Source organism: Manis pentadactyla, chromosome 8 (assembly GCF_030020395.1).
Source record: "Manis pentadactyla isolate mManPen7 chromosome 8, mManPen7.hap1, whole genome shotgun sequence".
In the NCBI taxonomy this organism is placed as follows: Eukaryota; Metazoa; Chordata; class Mammalia; order Pholidota; family Manidae; genus Manis; species Manis pentadactyla.
Genome location: NC_080026.1, coordinates 2832825 through 2859320, shown reverse-complemented (window position 1 = coordinate 2859320; position 26496 = coordinate 2832825).

The window sequence follows — 26496 nt, the reverse complement described above, 5'->3', positions numbered from 1 at the left end:
TAGGGAGATAAATGAAGCCAGAAAGAGTGGAAGGGGGGACCACATATTGGTACATTTCTTTCCAGCACCTGATAAGTGAGTTCGGGCTGGAGAACACAGTCCAATCAATGTTTTCGTCTAGTGGTTTTCCAATGGAATACAATTGGCATTTATTTAAGGCAATTCTTCATTGAAGAGGACCATTTTGTGTATTGCAGGGATTTTAACATTCCTGGACTTTGCCCTCAAAATCCCAGTGGTGCCCTTTCTTGTGTCATTTCTAAATGGTCCAAACAATTAAATATGCTTGTTAAGAGGAACGCTGCGCTTTTAACTGTCATCTAAGTCACACTGACATCTGCCTAGCAAAGGAGCAAGAAAAAAGGTGAACAGAGAAGGAAGCAGAGGGTCATTTTCCTCCTCCCACAAATAGGATGTCTAGAGTTGATTTAGATTCCTTAAGAAAACATGTATTAAGTCCCTAGTATTGATCCAGCACATAGTCAACTCTTGATAAACAGTGGCTATAAGTAATAGGAAGTGGTGGTGAAGGCCTAGGCTAAGAAAGTAGGGTGAAGGCACAGAAAATGAGAAAGAGTCAAGAACTACTGAGGAGGTAGACTGAGAGTGTGTTGGCAGCACTGGAGCCGGGCGGGGAAAGAGTGGACAACAGGTGCCATTAAGTGAGATATGTAGTATATGAAGAAGGGTACACTGTCAAAGGGGACGGTAATGAACTTGGTGTTGGACACCCTGGATTTGCAATGTGTCTGGGATGAGATGGTACTTGTGCTCAGCAGAAAGGAGCAGAGAGGAATGCATGGGCACCATGTTGTCCTTCACACTTTCACACACATTTTTGTTCACTTGGGTGTCTTCTGCATTTTACTGTAAGCTCCTTACAGAAGATGTAGGCATTTCATTTATCTGCGTGTCTCTAGGGCCTTGGATTGCACCTGGCATGTAGTAGGCATTCAATAAAGTTAATAAACTGACAATTTTACATTTGGGCAGATGAGAGAGAAAAGGGAAGAATATTTGCTCATTAGGCCATGATAGTGGGCCATTCTTTTGGGTCTTTAAGACCTGTTTGGAATAAAGGAAAGGGACCATTGATAATATGTCTTTCCATAACTGAATTCAAAATAGTCTGTAATCATGACACTCCAGTCCTCACTAAAACTAACAGGCAAAAGTAAACACCTGACGTAATTCACCAGGCAATATGCCAGTGTCTTGGTCATGGGGCCTTGGCAGACTTGGACTTCATGAAGGGCTCCAATGTGTCTATCATCTCTATTCTCATTCGATCAAGTAACTACCAGAGGTGGGAAGATTTAAGCCTGGAGGAAGGCAGAAAAAAGAGGCAGCTTCCAGAGAGAAGAAACACGGCATGGTACATTTAAAACTCAGTGACTGCGTAATGAAACCAAGTTCCAGAGGGCATGGTGTGCTCCTGACAGAAAATATAAATGGATGGGCAGCTACTGAAAATTAGAACAGCATGCTTCAGGTCCAGCATGGTCATTTCATGTCTCTCTCTTTTTCTATCCCTGAAGCCCTCAGAATGGAAAGGTCGGTGGAAATGTCCATCTAAACATCATGTAGATCTGGGACTGGGTGAGAGAAAACACCCACAGAAGCTCTTTTAATGTTCCCTGGGACTGGTGAAAGGAAAGGAGCGACACACAGCAGCAATTCACCGGAGAATTCCGCTTTATTAGGGAAAGGTGCTGGGTTATATAGGAAGGGGCATGGGGTGATAGTGGTGTCACTTCTACGGGGCTGGTGGCTGTTGGCTAGGTGCTGGGATTAGGGGGCGAGGGGTGACTGGGGTTCAGGTGGCGCCGGCGGGAACCGAGGACCCGGAAGAGAAGCAGGAGGTTTGCCATCTTATGGGTGGGGGCCCTTCATTCCCCCCTTTCTCCTCTATGGGGTTGTGGACGTTGCTTTCTCTCTGACTGCTTCCTGCTGAATGGGGGCGGAGAAGGGAGTGAGGGCTCGAGGATTGGGGGGAAAGGGTTGACAGGACTCCCCACAGTAAGGACGAGTAGATGTGGACTTCTTCAGGTTGGAAATCAGTGAAAGTTCCCTGTAACCAGAGGTCGAGGACTTGTTGATTCCAATGGTGCCAGGAGGATATGGGTGCCAGGTGCCAGGCGTCTGCGGCCATTGTTTCCAGGAACAGTTTCCAGTGGAGAGAGGGGTCCATCTCAGTGTGTGGTGGGGAGGTCACGTGAGGGTGAGGGATCTTCTGTGGCTAAAAGCTGGTAGTTCCTGAGTAAAAGCTGGTTGAAAGTTTGATTAGAGATTTTTCCGACTTGGGATTTGATAAACTTTACAAGGCAAGAAGAGACAGGCGAGGAGAATGATTATTATAGGGCCTGCAATGGGCCACAGCCAGGTGAGGAAGGGGTTTGTTGGTATTGAAGAGAATGGGTTGGAGGAGTAATAGTGTGGGTACCAGGAGTTACCCATGTAGTGAATGGCGCAAGACCAGTAGGGACATCCCGGTAGGTGTCTGGCCATCACCTGCAACAGGCTTGTCTTTGGTCATAGAGGAGCAGAGGGAGGGAGAATAAAGGTAGCTGCTAGTGAACACTTCGGTGGAGGGAGGAAAGTGGAGGTATGAAGGCTCGGAGCAGCCTTTCAGAGGGCAGTCTGATGTGGCAATGAGGGCAGTAACTTTTCTTTGATGCTGTGTGTAAGTCTGTCTGACTTTGAATCGCCATACAAAGGAGGCTGGGGTGGCGGGGAAGACAATAGGAATGAGGGAAAAAAGCGAGAGAGAGCGAGGGAGCAGTAAAGGAGGAAAAAGTCATGCTTCGGGTATGGATGGCAAAGGGGGTGAATGGGATTTTGGAGGAAAGAGGACAGTAAGGTCAGGAGTCTGGAGGGAGGGAGAGTATGTAAACTTTTGTAGGCTAAGAGATCCTTTAGGTGATGTGGGGACAGAATGGTAAGGGGGTATTGGGCCTGACAGATACACTGAGAGGGGTCACGTAATTTGATAGAGGCAGGAGGACATAAAGCCACGGAGGGGCTTGTAATGTCCCAAACTCTGGGATTTACAGGGTGTATGAGGGTGGAACTGGAGCTTTCATTGGGTAGAGGGGGGTCGTCGGCTATGAGGGCCATTAGAAAGGGGGTACTGGGGGCTGTGGGAGTGGATGTAGTTATGGAAACATGGAGGAGAGAAAGGATGTCCCGTCCTAGTAAAGGGATGGGACACTGGGGCATAACCAGGAAGGAGTGGGAGAAAGGTATGGGATTGTCTTGGATTGTGCATAAAAGGGGGGGGTTTAATGGGAAAATCTGTTTACCTCCTACCCCGACTATAGGAGTAATGGCAGGCGTGGTAGGGCCCCGGTATTCCCGCAAGACTGAGAAGGTGGCTCCTGTGTCTAGGAGGAAGGAGATGGGGCGACCGTCTACTATTAAAGTAACCCTGGGCTCCTGTTTGGTGATGGAAATGGTCGGGCGAGAAGCCCCCGGGCCCCGTCAATCTCCTTCTGCCAGCCCCACTACGGAGGGCTTAGGATGGGGGTTGTTCGTCCAGCCTCCCCTTCGGGTGGCTGGGCAATCAGACCCCCAGTGGCCCTTTTAAAGTGTGGCATCCGGGGCATGGGGTGGTAGGAGATCTGGGGGACGGGCATGCCCTTGACCAGTGTCCCTCTTGTCCGCACTTGAAACAAGCTCCTGGGGGGGGCTTGTTTGTAGAAGGGGCGCCCAGGTTGTGGTTTTATCAGCTGGGCCAACATTTGGAAATTGGCCTGATCAGCCTTTTGCTTACGGCGTTCTTTCTCCTCCTCTGGTTATGGAAGACTTTAAAGGCCACTGTTAGGATCTCAGTCTGTGGGGTAGCGGGGCCCTGTTCTAACTTTTTGAGTTTAGCTTTAATGTCGGGGTAGCTGTGAGCCAGGAAGTATGTCATAAGGACGTGTCTCCCGTCAGGCGTTTCTGGGTCCAGGCTGGTAACTGTAATAGGGCTTGAGGGAGTCTGTCTAGGAACTCGGAGGGAGCTTTTGAAAATTGACTACTTTACAAGCTGCCTTTTTCAGACCTGCTATTAAGCAGGAGGTGAAAATATCTCGAGAGCAGAGACCCACGGTGGTGTTATAATCCCAGTGCGGGTCTTGTTCGGGGACAGCGGTGGGGCCAGGGGGGTAGGTGGGGTCAGTCCTGTGGGTTTAGGTGGCATGCGTTTGGGCGAAGTCCCAAACTCGTCTACGCTCTTCAGGAGGGAGGGTACTGGCCAGGAGCATGAAAATGCCATGATGTGTGAGGCTGTATGACTGGAGGGTCTATTGAAACTCCCTGATATATGTCGTGGGATCAGTGAAAAGGAACCTAGGCGTTTCTCCAGCTGGGCTAAATCTCCTAAGGAGAAAGGGACGTGAACGCGCACGATGCCTTCGGATCCTGCTACCTCCTGGAGGGGGACGATAATTTTGGGAGGCCCTCGGGACCGAGTCTGAGGGGGACTGAAGGGTTCTGGCTCAGTCTGTGGGGGAGAAACAGGTGATGGATGGGGGCAAAGGTAGAGGAGGCTCCTGGGACTTAGAGGGGGGCTGAAAGGCTCAGGCTTGATCTGCAGGGGGGTGAGGTGGGGGAGGACATGGTGGGGGAGGAAGGGGGAGGGGCTGTGGTAGGAGAGGAGGGGGAAGGGAGTGAATGGGGGGCTTCTGCGGGGGAGACGGCTTGCAGGCTGGGAGAACTTGGGGGGAGGCAGGGGGAGGAGGCGGAAAGCTTCGGTATAGGGAATCTCCTTCCATTTTTTCAGGCGCTGGCAGTAGTTAAAGGACCGCGAGTGACGTCAGGATCAAGAGCTCCCCCTGCCGGCCATTGGCTGTTACTGTCTAGGGGGCATGTCGGCCGATCTTGGGAGCAGGATTTACGGGGAAGTTTTGGTTTTATATCAGGCGTCAGGGAGAGGGTGGCTAGATGCTTGAGCAGGCATTCAGGAGGTGAGCTTCCAGGGAGGGATGAGGAGGCTCCCATGGCTAAAGGACAGAGGAGGAGACACACAGGGGAAGACGAATGGAGACCCTCGGACTGGGAGCAGACGGCAAGGAGACAAAGGGCGTCCCCGATGATCCTGGGGGGTCTGCGGACACTCGTATACGAGTCGGTTTCTTAGGAAGTGTGGGTCGTCACCCCGACTTCTCTAAGAAGGCAGATGCCAGAGTCCGAGGGACCTAGTACTCGGAGTTTTCGGCGGAAGGAATTTTCAACGGAAGGATCGGAAGGAGGGTGGGGGGAAGGAACAGAAGGAGGGGGGCGGGGGGAAGGGAGCGTTCTCATCCTCAAAGGAGTCACCTCGTTTATGGCTGTTGGGGGAGGGGCCTGGGGGTCCCCCGCAGCCGTGAAGGCCTGAGGCGGGGAGAGTTCCCTCCTCGTCCCCGAGCGTCAGGGCCTTGCCAGACGATCACGGTCAATGGCGCTGCGATAGCTCGGGGAAGAGCGGCCGCTCCGGGGGAAAACTTACCCAAAGGGCAGAGAGGAGTGGTGAGTGTGAGGAGCCAGCGCCGGGAAAAGAGGACGAGGGCAAGCTGCTGCTGGTGTCGGGGAAGACGGGGCCCAGTTGGGGTGTCCCGCCTCCCGGGTTTCAGCACCAATGAAAGGAAAGGAGCGACACACAGCAGCAATTCACCAGAGAATTCCGCTTTATTGGGGAAAGGTGCTGGGTTATATAGGAAGGGGCATGGGGTGATTGTGGTGTCACTTCTACGGGGCTGGTGGCTATTGGCTAGGTGCTGGGATTAGGGGGGCGAGGGGTGATTGGGCTTCAGGTAGCACCGGCGGGAACCGAGGACCCGGAAGAGAAGCAGGAAGTTCACCATCTTATGGGTGGGGGCCCTTCAACTGGACTTATCATGCAGCTCTAACCACAGAGCAGGAAGGAAATCACATTCTGGGGGGACTGTGGTCAAGGACAGACATTTCCCAGAGGTGACTGGGACTCAGATTTATAGGACTGCTTTTTAACTACCTTTTCTGTATGTTTGTTTTCACCAGTGAAACTTTTTTTCTTACTTCTGATTATGGCCTTTTCTTTTTCATTTAAAGAAGTCTCTTTAACTTTTCTGATAAGGGCACTTTAGTGGCAATGATCTCCTTTAATCTTTGTCTGAGAAACTCTTTATTTCCCCTTCTAATCTGAATGATAACCATGATGTGTAAAGCACTCTTGGTTGTAGGTTTTTTTTTTTTAGCATTTTGGATGTAAAATTGCTACTTCCTTGTGACCTGCAAAGTTTCTGCTGAAAAATTATTGACAGTATTGTGGGTGTCCCCTTGTATGTAACTGGTTGCTTTTCCTTTGCTGCTTTTAAGATTCTCTCCTTATCTTTATTTTTTGTGATTTTATTATTATGTGTCTTGGTGTAGCATTACTTGGATTCATCTCGTTTGGGATTCTCTGTGGTTCCTATCTGTTCCTTTTCCTAGGGTAGGTAAGCTTCCAGTTATTATTTCTTCAATAAGTTTTCTGCCCCTTTCTATTTTCTCCTCCTTGGGCCTTTATAATATGAATGTTAGTACACTGGAAGCTGACCAAGAGGTTCCTTAACATATCCTCAATTCTTAATTTTTTTCTTTCCTCTTTTTTAGCTTGAATGATTTCCATTACCCTGTATTTCAGAACACTGATCTATTCTTCTATGTTCTCTAATCTGCTGTTGATTCTCTGTAGTGTATTTTTTATTTTAGTTATTGTATTCTTTATTTGTGGTTGGCTCCTTTTTATATTTTCTATCTATCTCATCTGTTTTCTCTTTTAAGTTCTCACCGAGTTCATCCACTTTTCTGGCATGTTTGGTGAATAATCTTTGTGACCATGACTTTGAACTGCTTATGTGATAGATTGCTTATCTCCATTTCATTTAGTTCTTTTTCTGAAGTTCTGTCTTGTTCTTTTGTTTGGAACATATTCCTCTGTCTCCTCGTTTCAGCTGGCTCCGTGTGTTTCTAAATATTGGGCATGTCAGCTCCATCTCATGGTCTTGAAGATAGTGGTCTTGCATAAAATGTGTCCTGTGAGGCCAGAAGTGAATTCTCCCTGGTCACCAGAACCAGGTGCTCCAGCTGTGTCCCCTGTGTGGGCTGTGTGTACCCTACTACTGACAAGTCCGTGACAGCTGTGGACAAGCTGATGACAAGGCCTGGCCACATTCTGGCTGGCTGAGGCCTGGCTACAGCTACGCAGCTGTGCTGATAAGTGGGGTGAGTCCCTGGTGTGGCTGCCTGAAGGCCTGGCTGTGACTGTTGCAGGTGTGCTGGTGGGGTGGGCTTCCCCCTTCCTGGCCAGGAGTGACGTTGGAGGTGCGCCATTATGGTTTACCCTGATTGCCAGGTATGGTGGGGTGGTATCTACTTTTGGTGGATGCCTGCTGGTGCAGGTGTGCATGGAAGGGTTGGGGTGGGGATATCAGGGTAGATGGAGTGTGTCAGGAGTGGCACCCGTCAGCACTTGGCCAGCGAGGCTGGAGGAGAGCTAAGATCTTCCTCCAGTGCCATCTTCCCAGAATATCTCAGTAGAGAAATTTTAAACACATATGCATTAGTCATTTAAGGAGACAAAAAATAAAGAGACAGAGATTAGAAAATAGAAAAAAATCAAGAAGAATTTTGGGAGTTTTGAAGAGGACAATAACCTTGATCAAACATATATTAAATATTGCACACAATGATTGAAAAATTCACTTCTACAAACACATTGTAGATATTTTGAAAAATCTCCATGTGTTATATAGAATTTAGTGTCTCTCAGTATGTTTCAAAGATTGGTATATTATCTTGTGTATTATATCACACATTATATATTATATAATACATTACTTTATATCGTATATATTATATTATAAAAATATAAATTATGAAATACATAAAAGTAAAAATTAAATAGATATAACCTATTGGTTCTGTTTCTCTGGAGAACTCTGATATAGAAGGAAGCACAATTATTATTATTTGTAGATGATAGCATTTGCTCAACCTAAAGTAACTATTAATAAATCATTAGAATTTATAAGGGAATTTATCAAGTTTGCTGAATTTAAAATAAATATGCAGAAGTCACTTGTGTATCTATATACCAGTAAAAAAAGTTGTTAGAAAATGTAATAAAAAAGAAACAGCGGACTCTTGTGGGTTGAATTGTGTCCCAAAGATATGTGGAAGTCCTAATCCCAGGTGCCTGCGAATGCGATGTTATTTGGATATGGGGTCTTTGCAATGGTGATCAAGTAGGAAGAAGTCATCAGGATGGACTCTTTCCACCGGGTCTGTGACCCCCAAGAAGAAAAGAAATCCGGACAGACACCCCGGGAAAACGCCATGTAGCGGCAGGGGACGGGAGCTGAAGGCAGGGAAGGCAAGGTCTACAGCCACCACCGGAAGCTGCGAAGGGGAAACATCCACGCAGCGTCTCCAAGGGAGCTGGCCACGCGGACACCTTGTATTTGGACTTCCTGCCTCCTCGGCTGTGAGTAAATTTCTGTTGTTTTAAGCCACTCAGTTCATGGTACTTGGTTACGGCAGCCTGAGGCCACTACCACAGATACCATTACAGTAACCGTTAAACAACTATTTAAGTAAACCTGGGAAAAGTTATGCACGATCTCCATGCAGAAAATAAATACTATACTGAAATACGTTAAAGGAGGCACACATAAATGGAAAACCATGCAATTATAAAAATATCACTTCTAAATACTAGATTTACTGGAATTTTGATCAAATTTCTATTGTGCCTTTCCCTGAACTTCCTTTCCTTCCTCAAATGCATTAGAATGAGCAAAACAAGACATGGTGACAGGTTAGTGATAGCTTTTAAGTAATGATACGTAAATATAAAACCTGAAAATCTCTTTCAAAAGTAAAAAAAAATTACCTGAATTGTGGTTTATTAAATAGTGGACTACTGTAAAATAGTAAACATGAATGGCCACCGTCATGTGCATTATATGATTTCAAACAAAGAAGAAAGTCATGGAAGACAATATTGATCCCATTTATAAAACATTAGAAATCAAAATTTAGACCACTCTGTTTTTAATGGGTTCTTCTAAAGTGGTAAAATATAATGAAAATAAAGGGTATTATTATCATCGAAGTCAGATTTGGAGTTACATCTGAGAGCGGAGGAAGGGGCCTCAGTGGAGGCTAGGGGTTAGGGCTTTCAGGTACTAGAAATACTCTGTTTCTTAAGTTTGGTGGAGTGTAGGTAGATGTTCAGGTCTATTTTATAAAATTTACATATGTGCACCATATGACCTTTTATGTATGTCACACATACATAAGTGTATATGTTTATATATGTGTATATAACATAAGTATAAGGACCACTTCCATGAGGAAAGATTATGTTCAGTTCACTTAAATTACTGGCATTCTCTCTGGTCCGGCTGGAAAGAACCTTATTAAGAGATCTGTTGGAACACGAAAAGGTGCTTCACCATCGTCTGGAGAACTCCAAGTAAAGTTTGCATTTTCCAAGGCCACTTCCTGATCAATATCTCCCCAACCCCACTGGCTCCGGCTGTCATTTACTTTAAAGCCGGGCCCCAGCATAGTGACTGCTGATTACGAGAGGCTGCCTCGCCCATGACTTCATTATCACCCAGTTGGCAGGGGGAGCATTCAGTCAGGCAGTGCACCGAAAGCCAGCCAGAGCAGATTCAGGACATCGCATACTGTATCGATTTTGATGGGAACAAAGCAGAGAAGGTCAACAGGGTGGCATCCAAAGTCATTACTGGGCAGAAGAGAAGACTAAATCAAAAGGGGCGATTAATTTTTTTTTTTAGCTATTTTATGCTATGTTCCTGCAGCCTCATAAATGATCCCATATCTTGGTGTCAGACTATATAATAAAATGGCAATGGGATTGTGATAGAAAACTCATATCTGGGGGCAAGAACAAAGGAATAAATTTTTGTTTTCTTTGTGAGAATGATTTGAAGAGTTATATTTTAACAAATAGCCACCTTGTGTGGAAGATGTTTTGTTGCTACTCCAAACCTGGCTTTCCTTGCCCAAGTGCCTGCTTCCTCAGCCTTGTGCTCAGTGCGGTCATCAGAGAAAAGAGAGCAAAGGACAGAGAAGAGAAGAGAGAGACAGAGAGAGGCAGAGAGAGATTTGGGGGAGAGGAGTCAGGGAGGGGGGCGGGGAAGCAAGAGAAAGAAGGGGAGAGAGACTTGAGGATCCTTGGTATAAATAAAAGAGGCTGCTAGACAATAGTAACCTTGAATTTTGTTGTTTTGAACTCTTTTTATTTCTGCAGAGAAAAAGAGATGACTGAAGAAATACTTCCTAAACATATAGAAACAATATACAAATGTGAGCAACAAAAAAGTGATACTGTAATATTATATTAATAGTCATACTAATACTCATTGATTAGCACTTGATGAGCATGTAATTGTTGAGAGCCACCCTGCTTCTCGTTCCACACATCTCATTCATTCCTTATAATAACCCATTGTAAAAATAAGAAAATTGGGGCTCAGGAAGCTTAGAAAGATTAACTTGCACGGCTAACATGTAGCAGGTTTTCAGCACAAAGACGCTGGACCTGCACAAGCTTGTGCCCTGAAGCTCTCTCGGTTCCAGTGACTCGTTCGTGGATATTTCTCCAGGTCTGTGGGTGGAATAAAACAACCCTGCTGCTCCTGAACAAAGGCTCCTGAACTGCTGTCTGAGTCACACGGTCTGAGCCTCTCAGTATCCAGGTCCCTGTGGCCACTATGGGAGCTTTGACAAATCAAAAACTCTGGACACAGAGAGATCTCTGAAATAAAAGGGTTTATTGAGCTTTATAAACACAGCCAGAAGGGGGCTGAGTCCTGGGACACGAAGTTTCTGCTTCGTCAGCAGCAAGGCCATTTACCAGAAGCAACCTGTCCACCGGACTCAGGAAACAGGGGACACTTACATGGGGTCTCAAGGAAAGAGAGTTCTTTAAATTCCCATTGGCTACAGATAAGGAAGGCGGCTAATACCAAGCGGGGAAAGTCTGAGGCTAGGAGGTGAGCCCACAGAGAAGGCTCGCGGGTCGGCTGTGATGTTCAGACACTGATCACATGCAAGGGGGGTGCAGTGGTCCTGGGGACCTTCGGGGCGACTGCTGAACGATTTCATCCCGGAACATGGAGTTTCCGGTTGGCTACAGCCCATGGCTACTGACGGATGAGCACCTCGTCTCTCTCCCCGCTCTCTGGCCCTATGTCACTTAACTTTAGGACACCTCAGGAGGTGTTCTTATCCGCTTCTGGCGTCTCTGATCCTAAATACCAGTTCTGCCACTTGGGGGAGAGACCACGTGCCTGTGTTCCGCTGTATCCGACGGCCCCCAATCTAGGCCCGGTACTGAGGCTGTTGGGCGCTGATTACTGGACTCGGAAATCCCCTTTTGAGAGACACACTTCCCTCTGGCACAAAAAGCGCCTGCGCCTGGTGGCTGGGAGGTGCCCCAGAACCCACCTGCCCTGGCCCTGGTAACCCCTCTCTGCCCGGCAGCCTCCACGTCTAACCTGCTTTGTAAGCAGCGGGCTTCTTCCCTCTTGCCCTCTCCTCCGCCCTGGGTGATGTGTGACTTGCCTGAACCCCGTTCCAGAGGTGTTGCCCCCTGGGCCCTGACCCTGGGACCTGTCCAGTGCTGGGGCCCCCACCGCCCCAGGCTCTGCCCCCAGAGCCTGGCCCCACCGCACCCTTTCTGTCCTCACGGCAGGGAAGGGAGCAGAGTCAGCATCTTCCCGCACCCCTTCCTCAGCGTTCCCTGCCCGGGACTGGCGGGAAGATGCTCACAGGACGCTCTGCTGAGCAGGACGCCCGCCCCTCGCCTGGCAGAGTCCCATCCTTTTCCAATCCCAGCCCCACGCCGCCCCTGTCCCTTCAGTCATCCTCCCCAGAGCCACTCACACCTGGCCGGACTCCTTAGGTCTCGTGTCCTATTTTACCTCCTCCAGGAAGCCTGCCCAACCTCCAGCATCCTCTTCCTCTCAGAATCTTTAAAGCTGGGATTCCCTGTGGTCCTCATTCAGCCCTTCGTATGAGCCAGACACCATGCAAGGCACTTTACACACATGGGGTTGCTATACCGTCCACTACCCCTCAAAAGAACTCACTCCTCTTCACGTGCTACAAAGAAAACTGATACAGGAAAATAAGCAATAGCCTAAGGCCCCACAGAGCCTAGTGGCAGGTTGAACAGGAAGAGTGACTTCAAACGTGGAGAAGGGCTTTATAAACAGAGTCGTACTTCGGAATCATGACGGATGTTCAAAGAGCAGGGATTCCTGGGGTCCGGCAGAGCTATTGGGTCAGAATCCCTGAGGACAGAGCCGCCCCTCCGCGCGATCAGAACCCAGGCGTCCCTGTCGCCGTTCTGCAGTAGGACCCTCCGGTGCTTCTGCCACAGTCCCTCCCGCATTTAGGTGCTCCTGATCATTTTTACCATGTTATTTGCTGCTTCACAATGGTAGGGTGGCAAACAGAGTTCATGTCGATACGCCCACACGCACACACGCATACACACGCATACACATATATGCACACACACAAAACATATGCTGAGGCTGCAAGAGGTTACAGAATCTCAAGAGGCTAAACAAGGTTATATAAATAAGGTTATGCGCGCGCACACACACACACACACACACACACACACACACACCCCAAGGTTATATGACCTTATTTAGGTCTTTGAGGTTATGCAAACCCTCAAAGTCTCAGTTTTATCATTTGCAAATTGAGGTTAGAAATCTCATGGTAATTTATTCATTTAAACCCTTCCACTTCATATACCACAGGGGTCATTAAGGAGCTCTTTTAATAAAAACTTGGTTCCTGCCTGCAAGCCAAAGGCTTTATCTATGGTAACTGCAATCCTTTACAATGCTGGAGGGGAAAATTGGCTTTTTCAGATTCATTAAGAGACAGAGAATACAAAACTGTACACCCTCTGCTTTGTTGGTGACAAGTACCTGATTGGGGCCCTGGGGCCTTAGGAACCACTTCCTAGGTAAGAAGGCGTATGGGTTCACTGCAGAAATGACAGAACGGGCACGTGGGTGATATGCACATTACAAAAGGCCAGATCATATAGGGCCAATATATATATATATTCATACACGGGTGACACATACATGCATATGAAGCAGGGGTTACCTTCTAGGTAAGTCTAGAGAAACAAGCAAAACATTGCCAGAGGCTGTACTGGTGCAACACACTCAGCTCCTACTTTTCTCCTTTCTTCTCTGTCAAGAAAAACCTTTGGACTGAAAAGGGTTGAGCGAGCATTTCTGAGAACGAAGTAAATAAACTTGCGATGGATAAAAAGATAGTAAGAGAACACACATTTGCTTCCCGTGAGTTTGAACCTTGTGACCTGTCTAAATTACACACCAGAGTCTCAGGAGAATCTCTCAGTGAGGTAACACCATTGATCTTTCACGTTCATGTAAGGACAAAAGAGCTTCTAAAAGACTGGAGATGAGTGAATTCTATCAATATTTAAAGAGAGGAATAGGTTTATTCCACAAACCACTCCCTAGTAAGCTTCCACTGTGACCTGCTAAAAACATGAAAATCTCTTTACACAAAAACCTCTGCAGTCTAAGTCTTTTGCCATGGTAAGATCCCCTCTCCTTCCTTCCTCCCTTTTATAATAAAGATTTCATTCTAAAAGTTTTTGCAAAGGTGATAGAGAGAAGATAGCACAAAAAATCACATTACCATTAATTTATATGGGAAATTTTGTAAGCATTCCCAGACTCACAAAATCTTTTAGGCCTTTCTGACACCTTAGGACCAGCTTGTTAATGGAGGCACAACATAAACCCAGACAAATACAGACCCTCATAGTGCCGAGCGTGGTTCCCAGGGCAGGGTGTTTGGTGGGGCCCCTCCTGCTGCTTGGGGGGCAGGCTGCCTCTGTAACAGGTTCACTGCAAAACTAAGGCTGAATGCTATTTTCCCTTGCCCCGTTTTCTTTGTGAAAGCAAGCATCCTCAGGTTTCCTTTTGTTGGTGAAAACAGGTGCTGATGTGATTCTCTCATTAAGCAAAGTGGCATGACACAAACTACAAAATTATTGATTTTGCACCAGGCTCTTTATGTTCCCCAATCCTAAGAAACCACTAGTTTCTTTCTGCCTCTATACATTTGCCTATTTTGGACATTTTATATAAAAATAAATCATATAATATGTGGTCTTTTGTGACTGACTTTTGCTGAGCACAGTCTTTCCAAGGTTCATGTATGTTGTAGGCTGGGTCAGTCCTCCATTGCTTTTATGGCAAAATAAGATTCCATTTTGTTCATCTAGAACATTTTATTTATCCATTCATCATTTGATGGACATTTGAGCTTCAAGTTTTTGGCTATAATGAATAATGCTTCTATGAATATTTGTGTTCAAGTTTTTATGTGGTTGTATATTTTCCTTTCTCTTTAGTAAATACCTAGAAGTTGAATTGCTAGATTAAATGGTAACTCTGTTTCACTTTTTGAGGGTCTGATAGACTGTCTTTCAAGGTGACTGCACCATTTAGCAATACCACTGGTAGTGTATGAATGGTCTCGCTACATCCTTGCCCCAATACTTGTTATTAACTATCTGGCTTTGATTTTAGCCATCTCAGTGGGTGTGAAGTGGTCTCATTGTGACTTTGATTGGCAGTTCCCTGATGACTACTAATATAGAGTATCTTTCATGTGTTACTAGCCATTTTTGTATCTTTCTTGGAGAAATGTCTATTCAGTCTTTTACCCCTCTGCTAAATGAGATATTTATCTTTTTAAATTATTTAATTGTAAGACTATTTTATATATTCTAGATATGAGTCCCTTATCAGATATATAATTTGCACATGTTTTCTCGCATTATTTGGATTGTCATTTTCTTAACAGTACTCTTGGAACACAAAACTTGTAATTTTGAGGAAGTCTGATCTGTCTATTTTTCTTTCACTTATTGTGTTTTTGGTATCATATCTAAGAAACCACTGCCTAATACAAGGCCGTAAAGATTAATATCTATATTTTCTTCTAAGAGCTTTATAGTTTTAGTTCTTATAAATTTAGGTCTTTGATTGATTTTGAGTTTGTTTTTGTGTATGGTATGAGGTATGGTCCGACTTCACTTATTTGCATGTGGATAGCCATTTCTCCCAGCAACATTTGTCAAAAGGGCTATTTGTTCATCATTGAATTGTTTTGAAGTCCTTACTGAAAATCAATTCAACCTAATGTGAATATTTATTTATAGACTTTACATTATATTCCACCGACTTACACGTCTATTCTTGTCAGTACAACACTGTCTTAGGTAATGTTGCTTCTGTGGTACATTTTGAAAGTGGAAAGTGTGAGTCCTTCGACTTCCGTTCTTCTTTTTCAATATTGTTTTCGGCTACCCTTTGAGTTCCCACAGAATTCAAAGATCAATTTGTCAGTTTCTCCAAAGAAGCCAGCTGGGGTTTTAATTGGGATTATGTTGAATTTGTAGCTGGGGTTTTAGTTGGGATTATGTTGAATTTGTATGTTAATTTGGGGAATATTTCCATCTTCACAATACAAAGTCTCAGATACATGTACATGGGATATCTTTTCGTTTACTGTTAATGGAATTATTTTGTTAACCTTATTTTCAGATTGCTCATTACAAGTATCTAGAACTACAATTGACTTTTGTACATTAATCATGTCCTATAAACTTTTTGAACTCTTCATAAAAGCTTTTTAGTGGACTCCCTGAGGTTTTATATACAATATCATGTCATATGCAGATAGAGGTAATCATCCCTCTTTCTAATCTTGGATGTCTCTTATTTTTCTACTGAGTTGCCCCAGCGAGCACATGCACTGCAACTCTGCAGAGAAGCGATGAGAATACCTCTTGTCTTGTTTCTCTTCTTAGAGTAAAAGTATCCAGTCATTTACCATTCATTCTCATGTTAGCTGTGGGCCTTTTTTGTAGATTCCTTTTATCAGGTTGTAAAAGTTTCCTTCTATTCCTAGTTTGTGGAAAGTTTTTAAGTGTGTTGGATTTTGTTTGAATGTTTTTTCTCTGTTGAGGTGATCATGTGATTTTTTTTAAATTGGAGTTTTGGTTTTTATTCTATTGTTATGGTGTATAGCATTTACAATGTTATATGATGTATAATTATAATTGATACTTGGAAAAAAACAACCATATATTCCTGGTTAAATTCCACTTGGTGTTATTATAACTTCCTGGATTATGTTTGCTGGTATTTTGTTTAAGATTTGTACATCTGTAATCATAAATTATATTCACTTGTAGTTTTCTTTTAGTTCCTTTGATTTTGGTATCAGTGTAATACTGATTTCAACAAATAACTTGAGTAGTATTTGTTGAATAATACTCTTCTATTTTTGAAAAAATTAAAAAAAAATTTGTGTTAATTCTTTTTTCCTTATTTAGTAGAATATACCTGTGAAACTATCTGTGCCTTTTCATTCTTGATAATTGTTGATGTTGGTATTATTATTATTACTACTACTTTTCCACTTTTTAAATTTATATGGGTTTATTCAGAAATTTTCTATTTCTTTTTGAGGCAACTTTAATAGTTCGTGTCTTTCTACAAATCGTTCATTTCATCTAACATATAAATTAGCAGTATACAATTTTTCCAAAATTTCTTCATAATCCTTTTCATTTCTGCCAGATCAGTAGTCATGTCTTACTTCATTTCTGATTCTATTTATTTGAATCAATTTTCATTGTCAATATAACTGAAGGTTTGTCAAAATTGTTGATATTTTTCAAAGAAAAAAAGTGTACATTCATTAAAATTCTGCTTGTCTTTTCTCTGTTTCAATCAATTTTTGCCCTACATTTTATTTCCTTGCGTTTGTTTTGCTTTAGGTTTAGTTTGGTCTTCTTTTTGCAGTGCTTTATGGTAGAAGATAATAGTTTAAGATTTTTTTTTTAGACAGGGGCAATTAGAGCTATAAATTTCCCTCTAAGCACTGCTTTAGCTGTATCTCAGAGCTGTGAGGTTGTGTCTTTATTGTAATTCATTTCACATCATTTTCCAATTTCCCTTTGTATTTCTTCTTTGATCCATGTTTTATTTAGGAGTATATTGCTTAATTTCCACATATTTGTGATGCTCCCAAATTTCTTTCTGTTACTGATTTCTAATTTGATTGCATTATTGTCAGAGAATGAACTTTATACTGCTTTATGTTAAACTTATTGAAGTTTGTTTTATGGTCTATTATATAGTGTGTCCTAGAGAATGTTCTATGTGTTTGAGCAGAGTTTATATTCTACAGTTGTTGGATGGAGTGTTTATAGATGCCTTCTAGGTCTAACTAGTTTATATTGTTGTTAATGTCTTCTACTTACATGTTAATTTTCTACCTACTTGTTCTGTCCATTAGTGAAACTGGGCTGTTGAATTTTCTCTAATTGTTGTTTTCCATTCTGTCAGTTTTTGCTACATGAATTTTGGTTCCATATGTATATATATGGTTATATATATCAATCAGCTTTTTCTTGTTGTAAGAATATAACTGATGACTTCTAAGCTGTAAGTGTAAATGTGCATATTATCATTTAAGCAGGAGTAGATCTGTTATTTGTCTGCATTTGCCTGGGACCTCAGTTTTCTTCTCTTTGAGAAAGATGTGGAGTCTTAATTTCAGTTATCATCATTTTCATGCATAATTCAGCCTGTGCTGATACAGAGATGGAAACTAATTCAAGATATTAATTTAGCTTCTTATACATTCTCTGAGAAACTTATTTATATAGGAGCAGTATCAGGTTATACTCCTGTTTGTTAAATAAACAGAAATCCTATATTATAAGTCCATTATTTGTTCTACTACCAACTCTTCAAGAGATCATTTTCTTGCCAGGCTTGTCTTTCTAGGAAAACATAAATGGAATTTTTTGTTGTTTTTGTTTTTGTTTTGTTTTTAATGTTCTCAACATAGGCACTCCCCGGAGACTGTGAGTTGAGGTGATCTGAACCTCCCTGTTCTTAAATTTGTATTTTGACGTTCAAATCTATAGACAAATTCACAAACAAAAATATTCCACGAACTGAATCAATAGAAAGCTAAACCACTTTTGAACGTAATGTAGGTTAAGAAATAAAATTAAATCATCACTCAAAATTCCCCTTCATATTCCCAATTCCCATTATCCCTGAAACATCCATTATTAACACTGTTGCTTTAACAATTTAATGGCGTCCTCTAGATTCAATTCAAGACCCATTTCCTGCATGAACTCTCCACCAGGAAGCCCAAAGGACAAAGGGCTTCCCAGAATGTAAATGAATGGATGGCACGGACTCGTTCTGTCTTCCTCTGAGTGCTGCCAAAGGTCAGTTCTTACAATGGGAACCAATTAACTCTAAAACCATGAAAACCCTGTTCTTAAGGACAAAGGACTCAGGTTACCTCAGTATATTGAATTACAGCACATTATGATCAATTCTAGAGGCTCCTTCGTAATTAGAGTAGTGCCTACTTCAGCCTGAATTCACAGTCCACTCTCCAAAGAGGTGTGCTCAAGGTGATGTTCTGAGGTGCTGAAAGAAGGTGGTAAAATTTCTATTCATGCGAGACTTTATACCTTTCTATTTTTGTATTTAATGTACACTTTATACTGGGTATTAGCAGTGCTGTGTATAAGGTTTATGGGTCATGAAATCAGTATATAGAGGACACATACACGGAATATTTTGTTACGGAAATTTTGGAGAACATTGATCTCCATTACATGGTGTAGCTGACTTCATTTGAAATTCATACATCTAAAGATCGTATTCTTAAAGAAAACAAACTAGTGTTTTGACATTTGTGCCATTTCCCTTCATCTCAGGGAAGCAAACAGGTAGGAACCATATAAATAAATGGAGTGCTGAGGGGTGAATGGTTGGTTAAGCAAGTCTGGTGTATCCCCTGACCCCCTCATATATGTTCTTGCTGAAATTTTGAAATTTCCAGTAAAGACCTTGCTCTTTATTGCTTGTTCCTTGGTTCATGTTTCTCTGTGTCTGGAATCCCCTTCCATGCTTTGTATTGCTGAGAAAACAGCTATATATACATACATAGATAGTTAGATAGATATAGACAGATATATCAAATATACAGACAAGAGCACAACACGTAAGTGTTCCATTCAATGAACCAAAAGAAAGCTAAACCTTTTTAATCATCACCAATTTAATAGAATTAAATTATCACTCAAATGTCTCCTCCAGCCACTCAAATGTCCCCCATATGTCCCTTCTCATTCACTATTCCCACCCTCCTCTCTGAAGAAATTATTATACAGAGTTCTAACACTATGTTTGCCTGGTTTTGATTTATGTAAGAGGTGTCATAAGGCATATACCCTTTTACATTTTTCCTTCTTTGCCTCAACTTGTCTGTGATATTTGTGCATGCTCTTAAGGGTAGCTGTCAGTTGTTATTTTTTACATTGCTCTATAGTATTTATTTACTCATTCTACTATTGATAGGCATTTGTATTATGTCCAGTTGGGGCTATTATGAATACTGCTGTTACAAATTACCTGTATGTCTCTTAGAACACATGAATAAGCATTTCTTTGTATTTTATAGATAATGTCAATCTGATTCCCAAAGTGGATGTACTGACTTAAACTTCCCCAGCAATGCACATAAAAACATAGACATAGTTATAGGAATAAATAGACCCATCCAAAATAAGTGACAAGAATTTGATATCCTTTTCTCAGTAACAATAGAATAATCAAAATTAATGAACATACAATCTGAACACTCTTAGTGCAAGGGATATATATATAAAACATTGTAACCAGCAACTTTTAAAAACACACACAGAACATTTCAAAAACTGACTGCATATTAGTCTACAAACCATTGATTGAAATACTGTAGAGTATATTCTCTGACCAGGGTGGAATTAAGCTAGAAATCAACAAACAGAAGGGATTGAAACACTTAAAAAAATTAGTGAGTCAGAAAAAATATCTCAATGGAAATCATATCCCATAAAACACCAACTTGAATATCTGTGATTGAAAAGAGAGACAATATCAAGTTCTGACAACAATGAACAGTAACAAGACTAACTTCAGATTTCAATTAATTACTTTTATGAAGATGTTTCTGCTCTTCCCTTCCTCAGTAGAATGAGTACTTTTCTTTTGTGCCCTGACCATATCCTATAAAACATATTGGTTTACATGCATGTTTCTTTACTTATTTGAGCTTCATGAGAACAGATATCTCTAATATTTAGTAAAGCCCTAAATTGGTAATATAACACAATAAATGGTTAATGAGATAAATGAAGACTCTTTTCAGACATACAGTATCAGCTTAGAATTAATACACTGAAACCACACAGCCTTGGAATGTACCAGAAGCATATATACATATCCTCAGTAGCTAAGAAGAAAGGTAAGAAAAAGGGATGAATTGGCTATCAATGCTAAGAATTTCAAGTCCTTTGGCATAAAATTTCAGTTTTCTTAGGTAACTAGGCTTCTGATAGAATTATTGATTCTCATTTCAATGTATTATTCCCTCTGGGCATCTGACAGCAAGAACTTCTTAGTATCTGTCTGAGGGAGTTTATCACAGGTATGCTTGAGCAAATTTAATACTAAGTTTTCCATTATAGAAAAGAAAATAAGCAAATGAAAGCAATGCAATTAAAGTTTAAGGCAATATGAAAAAGATACACGCTGGAGAAAAAAGTCTGGGGTAACTACTACAGTGGAGAGATTATTTCTTTATGTAAATTATATATTTCAATGTTATTTTGAAGGGACCTATATGCTCCAGAAAGTCTTTGTGCTCGCATTGTTTAGAATGTGAGAAATTAAGAAAACATAGTCCAGTATCCTAGAGGCTTGTCAATAATCGAAGTCAGTCTTGGTTTTTCTGTGTTGAGTTGTTTTTATCTCGCCGCATAGGTAGAGGGGCTTCAGACCAGCGAGGGACATCATTACAGGGAGAAAATTAAAGAACCAGCTGACGGTGTAATCAAGACCTCATTTTGGTTCAGTAGTTGAGAGACGGCTTGCTAGCCAAGGAGCATCCTTCAAGTGCCTGCCTGCATCCTTCTGAGGGAAAAGACGACTCCCTCCACAGAGGGGTGGGGCGCTGTAATACCTGTCATTGCCCTGGGGGACCGCAGCTGATGGGCTGAGAAAGCGAGCACCAATTTAAGCAATAACGAATCCGTATAAACGGATCGCTGACATGTGGGGTGCGTCTCTTTGAAAGTCGATCCCAGGTGAGAGCAATGATCATTAACTGATTAATTATGTCTCTGAGGTGTTAAGCTTGTTAACTGGTTGGGAGACAATTAGAAGCTAAAGAACAGAGAAGTCAGGCAGCTCGGATAGTGAGGAAGGCGGAGCCTGGAGGAGCCGTGAAGGTGGCAGCGTCCCCAGAGGGGGAGTCTCCCTGCCCACCTCGGACGGGGATGCCTCCTACTTGTTGAGAAACGGAAGCTACTCCCTGCTCTCCTCTTGGGTTCGGGTCGGCCTCCCGACCTCCTTCGGTGAGCCCAAGGAGGTGAAGCCCCCCTCTGTCGCCTCCTGTGGCCAAGTGGGGTCTGGCCACGCAGGGACCTGCACGATGGGAGGGAGCCGCGTGGCCTGGGGGAGAGGCTGCCTGGGGGGTTCCGTGGTGCCAGATGTGGGAGGGAGAGCTGCTCAGACCCCCAGCCTAACCCGGCTGAGGGGCCACTGCAATGCCGGGAGCCAGAGGACCCCCTCAGCCCAAACACTCATGAAGAGGCATGAACGGGAGTTGTTGCATGTCACTGGGTGTTGGGGCTGTTACACCACAGTAGATAAACATGAGCAATGAGTGTGAAGACGTGAGTAAGCAGAGACCCAGACAAAAAAATACGTGGTGGGAGACACTGCTTGTTCCTTGGTAGAGGCAGGAACAGTCCGGGGTGCTGCAGAGGGAGCTGACGTATGAAAGGCCAGCTCTCAGGGGTGCGCAGCGCCTGTTGCTGGAAAAGGGGTTGGGGTGGCTGTGACCTGGGTCACCTGCTGCTTATATAAAAGGTTCTTGTTTGATCATTCTCTTTCTTTCCCTCCTTACCCCCATCCTCCACCTAAAAGTGTGGTCTGATGTCTCTATTTTATGACTGGAAAATGCAAAATTAACAATTTCCATACTGCCACAAAAATTAATTTAGGGAAAGTGTTAAACTGAGTACTGGTGAAGTGGTTCAGATGGTCTGGTGGCGTCTGGACACTCCATTTTCTCTCTGCTGTGTATGTTTTTCTGAATCCAGCAGCACATGGCAGTTAGGAAGGGGCTGGATTATTGGTGAAGTGGGGAATCAGCCCGGTGCGTGTTCCCACAGATGCCTACGAAGCACCGGGAAGGTCACTTCTACCAGTCAACTGCTCTTTGCTGGCTGTTGGCCAAGGACCAGTTTCTCACTATGTGAGCTTTTCCATAAGATGATATGGTGCCTGAGTTTCTTGTGACCTGGCAACTGACTCCCCGAGAGCTAGCAAGGTAAGAGAGAGGAAGAGACAGAATCCATGATGGAAAACGCGGTCTTTATGACTTGCTCCTGGAAGTGATGGTCTCGCTTTTACCGTATGTAGCATGGACCAGACAAGGGTGAATATCGGGGTGTAGGAATCAGTGGGGGGCACCTTGGGGGTTGGCTACAGCAAATGGTTATTTGATCTGGAAATAAAACGTTCATTAGAGTGATTTTTAAACACACTTTCTCCAGATACAAGTAACAATTTGTTTCCAAGCACCATCTTAAAACAGGTACTAATTGTTGAAGTACATGATGCTTCTTTAGCCAATTTTTGTGTTTTGACTTTCATGTCTTGCTGAGGACACTGTGCTCTCTCATGGTTGATGGTAAATGTTAACTTGATGCATTTTAGTGCAAGTTACATGTTCATCATCAACATTTTGAAAAATGACAAGTTCAGTATTTAATTTTTCATCAAACATACTTTCATTCTTTTGAGCTCATACTGAAAACATTCATTACAAGATAAGACAAAAGGTGTTACTGAACAATAAACAAATAGTTGTAGTTATGGGCCATATAATAAATGACCAAAACTCTGCCAGCAAGGCTACTCAGATTAGTCTCCATATGCCTGCAGAGCAGGATTGCTCCGTCTTTAAGTTCCCCACATTTCAAGTACACCTAAGCTGTGATTTCCCTTCATTTGCCACTGACACTATCTACTGTAGGCCCGGGGGCTTCATGCACCTTAGTGCTTACAGCAGAGGCCAGAGCAAACATCGAGTGGCCACAAGAGCAGCTCTAATGAATATGTCCTCACCTGTGACCCGAGAGTCAGAAGAATTAGATGTGGCCGGTTGCTCCTGCCTGAAAGCACTTTATTTTAATGTGTGTTCCCTGCACACGTGTGGAAGGGAGATGCTGGTAACCATGTGTCTGGAAGGGATGTGGAAGAAGAAGGATGCATTATGCCTGGTCATCTTTCAGACTTAGCTGTGCATTAAGTGAAAACTATTTTCTGCACACATCCCTTATGATTAGAGGCCATGGAAGAACTCTAATGTATATAGTGGAGATCTAATAAACTCCTCCTGGTTGAAATATTTTCGTGCAACTGTAACAATAGTACTTGTTTTAAAATACAAACAAAAATACATTTATGCCAAGTCCAAAATCAGGCAAAACTAATGTATGGTGTCAGAGGTCAGAATATGGATTTCCTCTGGGGAGAGAGCAGCTGGAATGAGCCCAAGCTGCCCGGGCTGATGGAAGTATTTTTGGCGTCTTGGTTTGGGCCCTGGTTACTAGGTAAGTAGGAACACACAAATGCATTAAGCTGTACACTTAAGGCTATTAGACATTCCTCTATATAAGTCAGACCTCATTTAAAAAATATAATAAAAGTGAAAAGTGATACTGATTATATATGGGAAGTCAGTGGAAAAGTGAATTCCAGGTGGAACACCAGGAAGATAGGTGCAAATCCAAACTGTTCAAATCAAAGACTAAACCAAGACACACACTCATCTTTCCCATCAGCCAAGAGTCAGGGCGCTCTAAATTTTTTTTTTGTTTTTACTTAATGATCTCTTTCAATTTTTCAGTACTCCCTCCCAAAAAGGAATTTCTGTTATCTCACATGCAAAAAAAAAAGGATTAATATCATTATAACCCACCACTACCATCTTTGGTCTCTAAAACAATATTTAATGTTTAGTATTAAAATTACATGTAAATTTTCCATTATATATTTAGTACCCAAAGTAAGATACATTTATTTACATGTTAAAGTCTATGTGCCACTTGCTAAATCCAAAGTCTTGTATATTCGAATTCTATAGTTGTTGGAAAATTAAAATAATAAAAAAAAGACCTTTCATCAGTGCTGGGGTCGTAGTCAATTATCTCAAAGAGGTAAAGACGTGGCCTGGTGACAGAAGGCAAACTTATGAATTAGTTTATCATAATTCATTTATCATCCCTAATGTCTTAATAAAAGTGTCACTTCATCTGCCTGAACTTTCACTGATAAGACCATCATTGGTTGATTTTGGAATGAGCACGTGAAAATGGTGACTGGATGGAGTTCCAGCGCCACCCGGAAATCAACAAGCAATGCTTTACACTGGGCTGGCTCTTCCTTCGCACTTTCCAGAGCGTCTGCATTTCACCCCTTCTCACTGACCCTCAGAAAAGTCTCTGTGGGAGGCAGGGTGGTGCTCTCACCTCCACCTGTCTGAGGACACTGAGCGTCCGGGGCTGGGCCCGGAAGGCCCTGCCGGAGGCTCGCGTGCGGGGTGCACCTGCTGCGGCACTTGGCCACACTGCTGTCTTTATCCCCATTGCCTTTCCTGATGGCGCGCATGAAAAAGAAGGACCAAATGAAACAGAGCATCATTAGATTTGGCAGCAAGAACATAAGCAGTCTCTTTTGCTAATTTATATTCCCATGTTTGTTTGGCACACGGGGTTAAGCTGAAAGTCACAAACTATGTCTCAGCTTGAAAAAAGAAAGCTTTTCTATTTCTACTGACCAGAGGCCATCGTGGGGCAGGTCTTAGCCACACCATTCATTTCATTCCTCATTTGTTCTGTCACTGGCCTCCTGGCAACTTGAAAATTTACCCTCACTACTCATAGTGAAGACGGTCCAACCCCAGAAACAGAATTCTGGAAATTGCTTGAAGTCTTCTGAAATCTATGGAAATCAAAGCTGCTGAATTCTCCCAAACTATCACAGATCAGCGAACAAGAAGCCAGATACAGAGCTCGTGGCCCTGGAAGCATGTCCAATCAGCGGTGCAATACAGAGGTGCAAGAGGGAGATTTACGTTGTGGACCCCAGAGCCCAGAGGCTGAGGTTTAAATGCTGACTCTACCTAGGATGATCCCAGGGGCTACCTGCCTCTCTTAGCCATCTGTAAAATGGCAAATATTAATAATGATTCACAGGATTTCTGGGAGAGTCAAAGTGGAAAAATGTATGCAAAGTGCCTTGAACACTCTAGGGATGGCACCAACTATGACAGGTGGGACGGGAACATTACCTGTAGGAAGTATAAACGAGAGCCCTTCAGGTGACCAAGAGTGGGGGCTGTTGTTCAAGGACAAAGGGAGGATCAGCCACTTTCCAGGACCCCTCTTCTGCCCCCTGTGAAGGACTGAATAATCTGTGCTTCCAGAATGTCATGTTTGCATAGCTCTCTTATTGCAAGCACCACGTAATTATAAAATGACTGTGTTAATGGAAGATTTAGATCATTTCTTAAAAAGTAAAGTTTTCACATTTTGCATCTAAATTCATCGATTATGCGTAAAGAGGTCAGGAAAGCCTTGTGGCTATATTAAATTGATCGGCATCTAATAACTTAATTATCTACAGAAACAGATGTTACTTCAACTGAAAACAAATTATCTTAAACACAGGGAAGAAAATTAAAGCACCGAACACCACGGAGATCTTTAAAAATGACCATCCTGAGGCTGAACGGAGAGAGAAACCGCAGAACGTCGGGATTTCTGATTTGGACTCAGCTTAACTTAACGTTTGGAAAAATGGTTTTCACCTTGAGTGTGTTGTCTGATTTGACTCCAGCTCGGGAGGACGTGCCTGTGCGCGCATGCGCACACACGCACACGTGGGCACGCGCACACTGGGACCTGGTGCTGTCGAAATCCATTCGGAGATACCGAGAGAGCTCCCTCCAGATTCCCGGGTGGGTGGGTTGTGGCCTGTTTGTCCCGGGAAGCAGGCGGCCTTGTCCGGCTCTCTTCAGTTCTTTGAAAAGATCATCTTTACTGCAAAGAGTTTGCAGTTTTCCCTTTTCTGATTTTCCCAGACTTTTCCCCACTTGCTTCCGGGTGATTTCCTCTCCCGCTTACAGTCTTGATTCACGTTGACCTTTGTTCTCTAAGGGTCAGGCCCTTGCAGCCCATGGTCCTCGGACACCCCGGGCTTTCCTCTGACGCGCCAGCCCCCCGAGTCTCCCGTGGATAGACACCTC